Genomic DNA, 12,130 nt, shown 5'->3' on the forward strand with positions numbered 1-12,130 from the left:
CTGATGAAATGTTTTCAATTTCATTGTACAGTTATAGGTTAGATAAAAATGTCATCTTTCCTCCTGACTTCCCAAAGACAGTCCACTATCGACAAGTTTCAAGCAAGAAGCAAGATAGAATATCCTTCACTTGCCTGGTTGAATATTCCATCACTTCAAAAACACTTACAGAGCTTGACATCATATAAGGTATAACAGCCCATTTATTAGGCACCCCATCCACAACTATTCACTCACTCCACTACAAACTCACAATAGCGCTGTTTGTAACATGTTCATGCAGCAACTCACTGAGATACAGTACCTTAGACAGCACCTTTCCAAATCCATAAACTTCAGCAGTTAGACCAATGAAGGCAGCAAAAGCATAACACCACTACCACAAAGTCACACACCATCCTGACTCAGAAATATGTCTCTGTTTCTTCATTGTCATTGGGTCAAAATTTGGAACTCTTTCCTTACTAACATTTTGGGTATACCCATACTTCAAAGACTGCAGCAGTTCAAGAAGGCAGCTCAACACCATCTTCTCAAGAGCAACTAGGGATGGGCAATTAAATGCTGGCTCAGCCTGCGAAGCCCATATCTCCTGAATAAATGTTAAAAGAAATCACATTACGATATTCAGCAGAATTAATTCATTTGATATATTGAAGTTCAACCTTCACTGCCAGACGAGCTCAATGCCTTTTATGCCCGCTTCGAAAGGGAGAATAAAACTCCAGCTATGAGGATCCCTGCAGCACCTGATGACCCTGTGACCTCTGTCTCAGAGGCCGATGTCAGGCTATCTTTCAAGGGGGTGAACCCTCACAAGGCCCTGATGGAGTAGCTGGTAAGACTGAAAACCTGTGCCAACTAACTGGCGGGGGTGTTCAAAGACATTTTCACTGCTACAGTTGGAAATTCCCACCTGCTTTGAAAGGGTAACAAGTAGAGCAGGGCGAGCTGCCTTAACATCTATCATCCAGTAGCATTCACTTCCATGGTGATGAAATGCTTTGAAAGGTTATTTATAGCTAGAATTAACTCCTGTCTCAGCAAGGACCTGGATCCACTGCAATTTGCCTATTGCCACAGTAGGTCTACAGTGGACATGATCTAGTTGCCTTTTCACACTGCCTTGGATCAACTGGACAATACAAATACCTATGTCAGGAAGCTGGTTATTGACTACAGCTCAGCATTTAACACCATCATTCCTACAGTTCAGTTGCTTTGATAGATATTTTATTGATCACAAAGGAAATTACAGTGTCGCAGTAACATTATCAGTACTGAGATATACAAATATTAGAACAGAAGTAAGAAAGAATAAAAAATAACTTGCTTCAAACAGTCTAACAGGAGATGGATCATCATTTTTCCAGCTATCAGTTGACTCATTATAGAGCCTGATGGCCGAGGGTAAGAATGACTTCCTATAGCGCTCTTTGGAGCAGCACAGTAGTCTTAGTCTATTACTAAAAGTGATACATTATGCTGCTAATTCCTACCCTGTTCTCATACGATGTCTCTAATTCTTCCCTTCTTTTTCAGATTAGGGAATAGGTCGGTGACTGATATTCATTACAAACTCACAGACTCCCACCAGTCTTCTCAACTATACTTCCTCCCAGGACTCAATTTGCTCCTCTCATCTTAGCCAGGCAAGGATAAGGTTCTCCTAGACATCACTTTCCACCTCACTGGTCTCTGCATTCAAAGATCTACCTTTGAAAGATCTCAGTACTTCAATGAGATGCCACCAATAAGCACATCTTACTCTCTCCTTTCAGCACCTAGAGATTGTTCCCTCCACAACTCCCTGCTCCACTCTTCCATCCCTACCAAACCTTCCATTTATCAAACAATCCAGTTTCTTTAACACCGAGTGTTTTACCTCACTTGCCATCACCCACGGACCCAGAATTTGTCACAGTGAAGCAACAATCCATTTACACTCCTTTCAATTTCACATACTGTCATTTATAAAAGCTCTGCCTGATTTTCACATTTCCATTCAGTGTACAAAGATAATGGAAACTTCCAGTTGCCTGTGATTAGAATTTTCTCTCCTATTCCGATGTAGATGTCAGTGGTCTGCTCTACTATCCACACTCAATGTAAACTTGGAGAACAGCATCACAACCTTCTGCCTAGAAACACTATAGCCTTTGTGATTCAACATGAAATTCAAGAATTTCAAGAATTTCAGTTAAGTCACCTTCCTATTTGTATCAGAGGTGGCCACCTCTAATTTTCTAATATTTAAAAAGTTCTAATTATTTTGTTATCTCTTACTTTGTTATTTTCTGTAGTTTTTGACAACCTTCATTTATCTATTGTCCAAACGGCTCTACTGGTATCTGCTGCACAACTCTGGCGTTCCTATATCTAAAGAGTTATGGTTAATTTGGGGCAGCTGCTTATTTGGGACAACTCTTAAAGAACAAAAAACAATTGAGAAAATTCCTGGGATTCCATTTATTTGGGGCTCTATGCTGCTTAATTGAGGCAGGAGACTGTTGCTGAACAGGTTCTAACTAGCGTCAGTCGGACCTACTTCTGTAGCCATTAGCTATTACATTATGCTTATATAGTGTCAGCTTCGGGTGCTGTGTTCAAAAAGCAGTGAATTTTGTCACTGATAGTTGGCAAGAGTGAGACAATTCTGAACTGCTTTGCTCACTACAGTTTCAAGCATTCAGGCTTGGTGATGCCAAAAACAGCTGGGAGTGAAAATGCAAGGATTTCAGTACTTCAGCTAGTTAGGAATTACAAAGAATTTAAAGTTATTAACTATCATCTTGAATGTTATGATGAAAATAAGAGTTTTGGAGGATGCGATCATTGATAACATTGCCTGAAGGCAGCGCATTATCTACACTAAGTGTCTGCACTGATTTTGTTCATTGCAATACACTGGATGAATTCCTCAGACGATAACTATTAGGAACTAATACAGTTTTATAGTGCTCTAGTACCATTGGTAGTATTCTAATTTGTTCTGTAATTTTAAATATGTAATTTGTTACTTAGTTTGTCTTTTTTATATACCTTTTAAACTATTTCCATGGGAACTTCAGCAAATTGGGGCAGCAGCTTAATTGGGCAAAATTGTACTGGTCCCAACATTGTGCCAATTAACCGAAATCCACTGTATGCCCCCTGTCCCGTCCATTCCTTTCACGCTCTCTCCGTATCTTAAAAAACCCGTCTGCTTTGGATTTCCAGTATCTGCAGAATTTGTGTTTTCTTTCTTTCCCAGTTCTGACCAAGGGCCCTCCGTCTGCAACAATTAACGTTTCCTTCGACAAATATTGCCCGATCTACCGAGAAATTTCCGGCTTTTTCAGTTCTTATTTCAAATTCCTCGCAGTTAAGGCGGGAAAAAATTAAAGCCCACAGGCAACTACCAAGAACCCGTACTACCCCGCTTGCGCGCCACAGGCGCACGGATCACGTGGCGGAGAACACGTGTCAGGTGACGCAGAGCGCTCACGCGATTTAGTGACGTAAGGCCGAGCAGCTCGTCTCGCGTCTCCTGCTGACGAGGGCGGGGGCGATTGGAAGTTACCGAGCGGCCTCACAATACAAAGAGCCGGAAATGAGAGAGCTGGCGGCGGTGTGATTTTTCTCCTTCTTCTTTTGCCGGTACGTCGCGTCATCGGCCTCTAAAGAAACGCGTCGGCAGCGTATGCTACCGGGAAAAGAAAACACGCGAGTCGGTTTTCTGTGGTGGAGAGTTTTATTTCTACAGAGTGACGGTTGGGCCGTTTCTCTCCCGTTGAGGTCACTGCGCATGTCCGCGTTGGACCTGTCAATCAGTGGCAACCATAAGAGTTTGTGCAGTGTTCGGTACTGTACTGCATTCAAGTCCCCAGACTTTATCTGTTGTATTGTTTTGTGTTTGACTCGCTGCTAGTGTGCTGCCGTTTTTGTCTGCTAACTTACCCTTATTTTTTGTTTAATCGCCTTTTATTCTGATGCGGATACATTTAAGAAATTTCAAATTTAATTAACTCCCAAGCTACCTTATTTCTTTTCTTAGATTGCATCACTTACTTTGAACATTTGACGTTAACTACTAGGAGGCTAAATGTGAAAGTTGGGCACCCGGGTGAATTTTTGTGAGCATTGTTTAAATACTTTGGCGTGTTTTGCATGAAGGCAGAAAATCTCAGTGACCATCCAATTCATTTCCAGTGTTCGATTTGTTCTCTAAACAGGCTGCCAAGCCCAAGTCTGCTTTGTATCCACGAAGGAACAGAAGCATGCAAATATTCACTTTTCCAGTGCAGTGATAATTAATCTTTGCTTCTTTTGGACAACCACTTCATCCTGTGTTTACATACCCAGGCATTTAACATGATTGCAATTTTAACAGTAATTTAAGGATACCCCATTTCAGTATGTTACAAGATGATAAGTCATGATCAAAATTACAATGCAGCAATTCAAGTTTAACATGAAAATAGTCTGAATATGAAGAATAATAAATCTTGTGATTTGGAGTTCTCATGGGTGTTTTGTTTCAAAAGTTTTACGACTAGTGAATGTCTTTATGATTAGAAATATAAAGGTAATTGCCAGTTTTTTCTGTTGTTGTGACTATTTACTTAAAAATCTGAGACCGGAATGACTGCTGTCATTCACAGTGGCCGTGACATCAGAACCCGGGTGAGAAATAAGAAAGGAAAATGTACATCTTGAGGTTTGTCCAACATGCATGGAGTATCTTGCTGACAAATCTGTTTCATTTTGTAGAGAAAGTTAATTTACTAGCTACTTATGCTTTGGAAGATTTCAGCCTCGGGTGGTACGGTAGTGTAGTGGTTAGCACAATGCTTCTACAATGTAGGCAACCTGAGTTCAATTCCTGCCAGTGCCTGCAGGGAGTTTGAACATTCTTCCTGTGACCCTTTGGGATTCCTCAGGTCATTGTAAATTGTCCCATAATTAGGATATTGCTGGGTGTTGCAGCTTGAAAGGTTTGAAGGCCCTATACTGCGCTGTATCTAAATAAAGATTGAACCTGAAGACGAGTGCAAAGTTACAGAGAAAGCTTGGGGTCCAAATCCTTAGATTCTTTAAAGTTGCTCCCCAAATTAGTGACTAGTGAATGTCTTTATAATTAGAAATGTCAAAGTAACTGCCAGTTTCTTCTGTTGTTGTGACTATTTACTTAAATATTGCATCGGCATTCATTAGTTGAGGGATTGATTTTGAGCTGTGAGGTAGTGTTCATCATCATCATCAAGTACTGTGTTGTATAACGTAGGTGATCGTCATCTCGTGACGTGATTGTTCTTGACAAACTTTTCTACAGAAGTGGTTTGCCATTCCCTTCTGGGCAGTGTCTTTACAAGACAGGTGACCCCAGCCATATTCAATACTCTACAGTGATTGTCTGCCTGCCGTCAGTGGTTGCATAACCTGGACTTGTGATATGCACCACCTGCTCCCATAGCTTCACATGATCCTGATCTTTGTGGGGTGGGGGTGTGCTAAGCAGGTGCTACACTTTGCCCAAGGGTGACCTGTAGGCTAGCAGAGAGAAGGGGTGCCTTGCACCTCTTTTTGGCATAAAGGGATTTCCACCCCACCACCCATTCAGATAATGTTACGGCTGTATAAAACTCTGGTTTGACCACATTTGTGTTGTGTTGTGTTCAGTTCTGTATCAGAGTGGTAGTAGCTGCCTGGAACACAGTGCTGGCTGGGGCTAGTGGTAGAGACTGATCTATAGGGACAGATAGGCATATGGATGTAAGAAAAGTGGAGGTTTAAAGGGCAATGTAGGAGGGTTTTGTTAGATTGAGCATGGAGTAGGTTTATAGAGGTTGGCACAAATTTCTATGCTGTTCTTCGTTTTTTAAAAAAATATAATTCAGCCAAATGTCTGGTTGAGAACTTAAGGGGAAAATACATTCTCCAGGAGCACAGTATGGCAGGGGGATGGGAACCAGAGTGATGGGGCAGTTGATATACAAGTCAGTGCAGGCTGTGGAAGGACAGGTAGATAATAAAGCATAATTGTTGTCAGTGGGATGAGCTGAAGTTTAGCATCATGGTAAAATTTAAAAAAATGATATTGTGGGCATCACTGAGTCATAGCTGAAAAAAGATCTTAGTTGGGAGCTTAACATCCAAGGATACACATTGTGTTGAAATGACAGGCAGAGGGGATGGGATGGCTCTGTTGGTTTAAAGAGTTAAATTAAATCAAATCAAATCCTTAGAGTTGACAGAATTGGAAAACATAGAATCCTTGTGGGAAGAATTGAGAAACTGCAAAAGTGAAAAGGCCCTCTGGGAGTTGTATACAGGCCTCTGATCAGTAGCCAGAATACGTGCTACAAATTACAGTGGGAGTTGGAAAAGGCATGTAAAAAGGGCAAAGTTGTGATAATCATGGGGAATTTCAATATGTAGGTAGTTTGGGGAAAATCAGGCTGGTGCTGGATCCCAAGAGAGGAAATTTATAGAATGCCTACGAGATGGCTTTTTAGAACAGCTGTGGTTGAGCCTACTAGAAGAATGGCAATTCTGGGTTGGGTGTTTAATGAACCAGATTTGATTAGCAAGTTTATGGTAAAGAAACCCTTAGTAGGTAGTGGTCATAATATGGTAGAATTCACCCTGCAATTTGAGAGGGAGAAGCTAAAGTCTGATGTATCAGTATTACAGTGGTGTAAGAAGAATTACAGAGGCACAAGAGAGGAGCTGGCCAAAGTTGATTTGAAGGGGACACTAGCAGGGATGACAGCAAAGCAGTAACGGCTGGAGTTTCTGGGAGCAATTCAGAAGCCAATGGATAGATATATCTGAAGGAAGAAAAGGAAGAGGAAGCAACTGTAGCTGGCAAGGGAAGTCAAAGGCAGGATAGAGACAAAAGTGAGGGCACATCATAAAGCAAAGATTAATGGGAAATTAGAAGATTGGGAAGCTTTTCAAAACCAACAGAAGGAAACAAAAAGCCATAAGGAGAGAAACGATGAAACCTGAAGGTAAGCGAGCCAATAATATTAAAAAAGATACAAAAGGTTTTTTTGAGATATATAAAGATTAAAAGCGAATGAGAGTGGATACCATATTGCTGGAGAGGTAGTAATGGGGACAAAGAAATGGTGGATGAACTTAATATTTTGTCAGTCTTTCTATGAAAGAGGAGCAGTATGCCATAAATTTTGAGCATGTCAGGGGCAAAAATTCGTGTAGCTATTATTGATAAGGAGAAGGCTTGGGAAGCTGAAAGGTTTGAAGTTAGCTTAGTTACCTGGACCAGATGAGCTACACACCAGGTTTCTGAAAGGGGTAGCTGAAGAGATTGTGGAGGCATTAGTGATCTTTCTAGATTCTGGAATGGTTCTGGAGGACTGTAAAATTGCAAATGTCACTCTACTCTTTAAGAAAGGAGGGAAGCTGAAGAAAGGAAATTATAGGCCAGTTAACCTGATTTCAGTGGTTTAGAAGATGCTGGAATCCATTATTGAGGATGAGTTTTTCGGGTACTTGGAGGAACATGCCAAAGTCAGCATGGTTTTCTAAACAGGAAATCTTGCCTGACAAATGGTTGGAATTCTTTGATGAGAACAGGTAGGATAGACAAAGGAGAGCCAGTAGATGTTGTTTATTTGGATTTTCAGAAGGCCTTTGACAAGGAGCTGCACATGAGGCTGCTTAACAAGATGAGAACCTATGGCATTTCAGGAAATATACTGGCATAGGCACGTAGCCAAGTGGTTAAGGCATTGGACTAGCGACCTGAAGGTCGTGAGTTCGACCCCAGCCGAGGGAACGTGTTGTGTCCTTGAGCAAGTCACTTAATCACACATTGCTCTGCGATGGCACTGGTGCCAAGCTGTACGGGCCCTGATGCCCTTTCCTTGCCAAGCTGTATGGGCCCTAATGCCCCTCCCTTGGTGTTGTGGAGAGGGGAGACTTGCAGCATGGGCAACTGCTGGTCTTCCATACAACCTTACCCAGGCCTGCGCCCTGGAGAGTGAAGCCTTTCCAGGCGCAGATCCATGGTCTCGCAAAACTAACGGATGCCTTTACTGACATGGACAGAAGTGGCTGACTGGCAGTGGGCAAGGGGTATGAATAAAGGGGACTTGTTCTGATTGGCTGCTGGTGACTAGCAGTGTTCGGTGTTTGGACTGCTTTTTTCCCATGAAATAATGATTTGGATGACAGAATTGATGGCTTTGTGGCCAAGTTTGTGGATGGGTGGAGGGGTAGGTAGTGTTGAGGAAGCAGGGAGTCTGCAGGAGGACTTGGACAGATTAGAAGAATGGGTAAAGAAATGACAGAATATAGTGTAGGGAAGTGTATGGTCATGCACTTTGGTAGAAGGAATAAAGGCATAGATTATTTTCTAAATGGAGAGAAATTCAAAAATCAGAGATGCAAAGGGACTCGTGCAGGATTCCCTAAAGGGTAACTTGCAGGTTAAGTCGGTGACAAGGAAGGCAAATGCAATGTCAGCATTGATTTTGAGAGGACTAGAATATTAAAGCAAGGATGTAATGCTGAGGCTTAATAAGGCATTAGGTGGCATTTACAGTACTGTAAGCAGTTTTGGACCCCTTATCTAAGAAAAGATATGTTGGTATTGACGAGGGTCCAGAGGAGGTTCACAAGAATGAATAGGTTAATGAATGAGTTGTGTTTGTTGGCTTTCGGCCTGTACCAACGGGAGTTTAGAAGAATGGGGGGGGGCGGGGATCTCATTGAAACCTTTTGAATATTGAAAGGCCTAGATACAGTGGATATAGAGAGGATGTTTCCCATAGTGGGGAGTCTTGGATCAGAGGGTGCAGCCTGAGAATAGAGGGACTTCCATTTATAATAGATATGTGGAGGAATTTCTTTAGCCAAAGGGTGGTGAATTTGTGGAATTCATTGCCACTTGATGGCTTTGTAGGCTAAGTCATTAGATATAAAATGGAGGTTGATGGGTTCCTGATTAGTCAGGGTGTCAATGGTTATGGAGAGAAGGCACGAGAATAGTGCTGAGAGAGATAATAAATCAACCATGATGAAATGGCGGAGCAGACCCAATGGGTTTAATGGCCTAATTCTACTCCTATGTCTCATGAATATAATGCAATATTTATAACATGTTCATTTTTTTTTAAACTGCTTTTTAAATGAAGGGACAGTTAGGGAAAAGTCTTAAATTGTAGAATAACTGTTGTACCTGTAATGTTTGCATTTTTTGTAAATGCAAGTAATCATGAAATCTAAAATATTCCAAAAGGTAATTTCTTTTAACCTAGTCATTCGGTCTGTTTGTAGTAGCAAAAGAAGGTTGAAGGCCTCAGCTGATATTAGTATCATGAGGTGTGCAACAACAGTCTCAGTTATATAGTGTTATTTATGGGCACCAGCTATGACATTCCAAGTTCAAGTACATGTGTCACCATATACAACCTTGAAATCCGTTTTCTTGTGGATGTTCACATAACTAGAAAGAAACACAATGGAATCAATGAAAGACTATATGTGACAAGATGGACAAACAATCAAATATGCAAAAGACAACAAAATGTACAAATACAGAAAGAAATAATAAATAAATAAGCAATAATATTGAAAAATGAGATGACAAGTCCTTGAAAGTAAGTCCATGGGTTGTGAGAACAGTTCAATGTTGGGGTGAGTGAATTTATCGCTGCTGGTTCAAGAGCCTGATGGGTGAGGGGTAATAACTGTTTCTGAACTTGGTGGTGTGGGTCCTAAGGCTCTTGTACCACCTCCCTGATGACAGTAATGAGAAGAGATCATGTCCTGGATGGTGGGGATTCTCGATGATGGATGCTGCTTTCTTGCGACTGCATTTCATGTAAATGTGCTCAGGGCTGGGCCATATCCACGATTTGCAGGCTTTTCTATTCAAGGCATTGCAGGCCATGATGCAACCAGTCGGTGTGCTCTCCATTGCGTATCTATTGAAAGAAGTTTGTCAAGGTTTTACACTCAAAATGCTGGAAGAACTCAGCAGGCCAGGAGCATCCATGGAAAAGAGTAAAGTTGACGTTTTGGGCTGAGACCCTTTATCAGGACTGGAGAGGGGAAAAAAGTTGAGTCAGTAAGAAGGTGGGGGGAGGAGAGGAAGATACACAAGGTGATAGGTGAAACTGGGAGGGGGGGAAGGGATGAAGTGAAGAGCTGGAAAATTGATTGGTGAAGGAAATACAGGGTTGGACAAGGGCAATCTGATAGAGGACAGAAGTTCATGAAAGAGAAAAGGGGGAGGAGCACCAGAAGGAGGTGATCGACAGGTAAGGACATGAGGGGAGAGGGAAATGGGAATGAGAAAAGTCGTGATGAAACCACACCCAGGTTGGGGGAGCAACACCTTGTATTCCGTCTGGGTAGCCTCCAGTGTGATGGCATGAATATCAATTCCTCAAATATTTGGAAATGCCACCCCCACCCCCTTCACCATTCCCCATTCACATTTCCCCCTCTTACCTTAACTCCTGCTTGGTGGTGGGAGCTCACTGGAGATAGCAAAAGTTATGGAGAATTGTGTACTGGATGAGGAGGCTAGTGGGGTGATAGGTGAGGACAAGAAGAACTCTATCCTTGATAGGGTGAGGGCAGACTTGTGTGACATGGAAGCAATGCAGTTAGCAGTGATGATGCTGGAGGAAGGAATGTCCCTTCCTTGGAAGAAGGAGGACATCTCATTAGTTCTGAAATGAAAAGCCTCATTATGAGAGAGGAGGAGTGGGCATTTTTACAAGTGACGGGATGGGAAGAGGTATAGTCCAGGTAGCTGTGAGAATCAGTGGGTTTATAAAAGATATCAGTAGATAAACTGTCTCCAGAGAGATTGAGAAAGGGGAGGGAGGTGTTAGAAATGGACCAGGTAAATTTGAGGGCAGGGTTGAAGTTGGAGGCAAAGTTGATGAAGTTGGCAAACTTAGCATGGGTGCAGGAAGCAGCACCAATGCAGTCTTTGATGTAGCGTAGGAAGAGTTGGGGAATGATACTGGAGTAGGCTTGGAACATAGATTTTTCCATGTCGCTGACAAAAAGGCAGGCATAACTAGGACACATGTGAGTGCCCATAGCTTCACCTTTGGTTTGAAGGAAGTGGGAGGTGGGATTAACCAATTTCCCCCGGGATCAATAAAGTATGACTATGATCTGAAGGAGAAATTATTGAGAGTGAGGACCACTTTGGCTAGACGGAGGAGAGTGGTGGTGGAGGGGTACAGGTTGGGTCTATTGTCTAGAAAGAAGCAGACAGCTTTAAAGCCCTCCTGATGGGCTGTGGGGATATATGGGGACTGGATGTCCATGATGAATATGAAACGATTGGGTCCAGGGAATTTGAAGTCTTTGGAATGATCCAGAGTGTGTGAAATGTCACAGATGTAGATAGGAAGGGACTGAACCTGCGGGGGTAAAACAGAGTCAAGGTATGCAGATACAAGTTCGGTAGGGCAAGAACAAGCAGAAACAATGGGTCTATCAAGACAAGCGGGTTTGTAGATCTTGGGTAGGTGGTAGAAACAGGAGGTGTCGGGTGAGAGAACTGAGATTGGTGGCAGTGAATGGGAGATTCCCAGAGTTAATAAGGTCAGTGATGTTGTGGGTGACAATGGCCTGGCGCACCTCAGTGGGGTCCTGCTCGAGGGCTAAGTAAGAGGAAGTGTCTGAGAGCTGTCACCGGGCCTTAAGCAAGACTACTACAGCACCCCGCTTATCTGCAGGTTTGATGGTGAAGTTAGGAATAGAGTGGAGAGCAGTGCCTTTGGAAGTGGTGAGGTTAGACTTGGAGAGAGGAGTGGTAAAGTCGAGACAGTTGATGTTTTGTCGGCAGTTAGCAATGAAAAGATCCAGAGCAGGCAGAAGACCAGAGTGTGGTGTCCAGGAAGAGGAGGAGGGTTGAAGACAGAAGAAGGGATTATCAGTATGGGCTGGAGAGTCCTTGCCAAATAAGTAGGTACAGTGGTGGCAGAAGAAGGGCTCAGCATCATAGCCTGGTGAGTTCCTCAAGCACTGTGTGTGTGTGTGTGTGCGCGTGTGTGTGTGTGTGTGTGTGTGTGTGTGCGCGTGTGTGTGTGTGTGCGCGTGTGTGTGTGTGTGCGCGTGTGTGTGTGTGTGCGCGTGTGTGTGTGTGTGT

At 42.7% G+C, this 12,130-nt stretch overlaps 1 protein-coding gene across 1 annotated transcript in view; it reads left to right on the forward strand.

The window, feature by feature from the left end:
* The first annotated feature begins 3,492 nt into the window (after positions 1-3,492).
* The window catches only part of cab39l (calcium binding protein 39-like), a 60,458-nt gene continuing 51,820 nt past the window's right edge, over positions 3,493-12,130 (forward strand). Inside the window, exon 1 of the mRNA XM_063051113.1 lies at positions 3,493-3,639. The gene's annotated coding sequence lies outside the window, so the exon portion shown is untranslated. The remainder of the gene's footprint in view (positions 3,640-12,130) is intronic.

Source organism: Mobula hypostoma, chromosome 6 (genome assembly GCF_963921235.1).
Source record: "Mobula hypostoma chromosome 6, sMobHyp1.1, whole genome shotgun sequence".
Lineage (NCBI taxonomy): Eukaryota > Metazoa > Chordata > Chondrichthyes > Myliobatiformes > Myliobatidae > Mobula > Mobula hypostoma.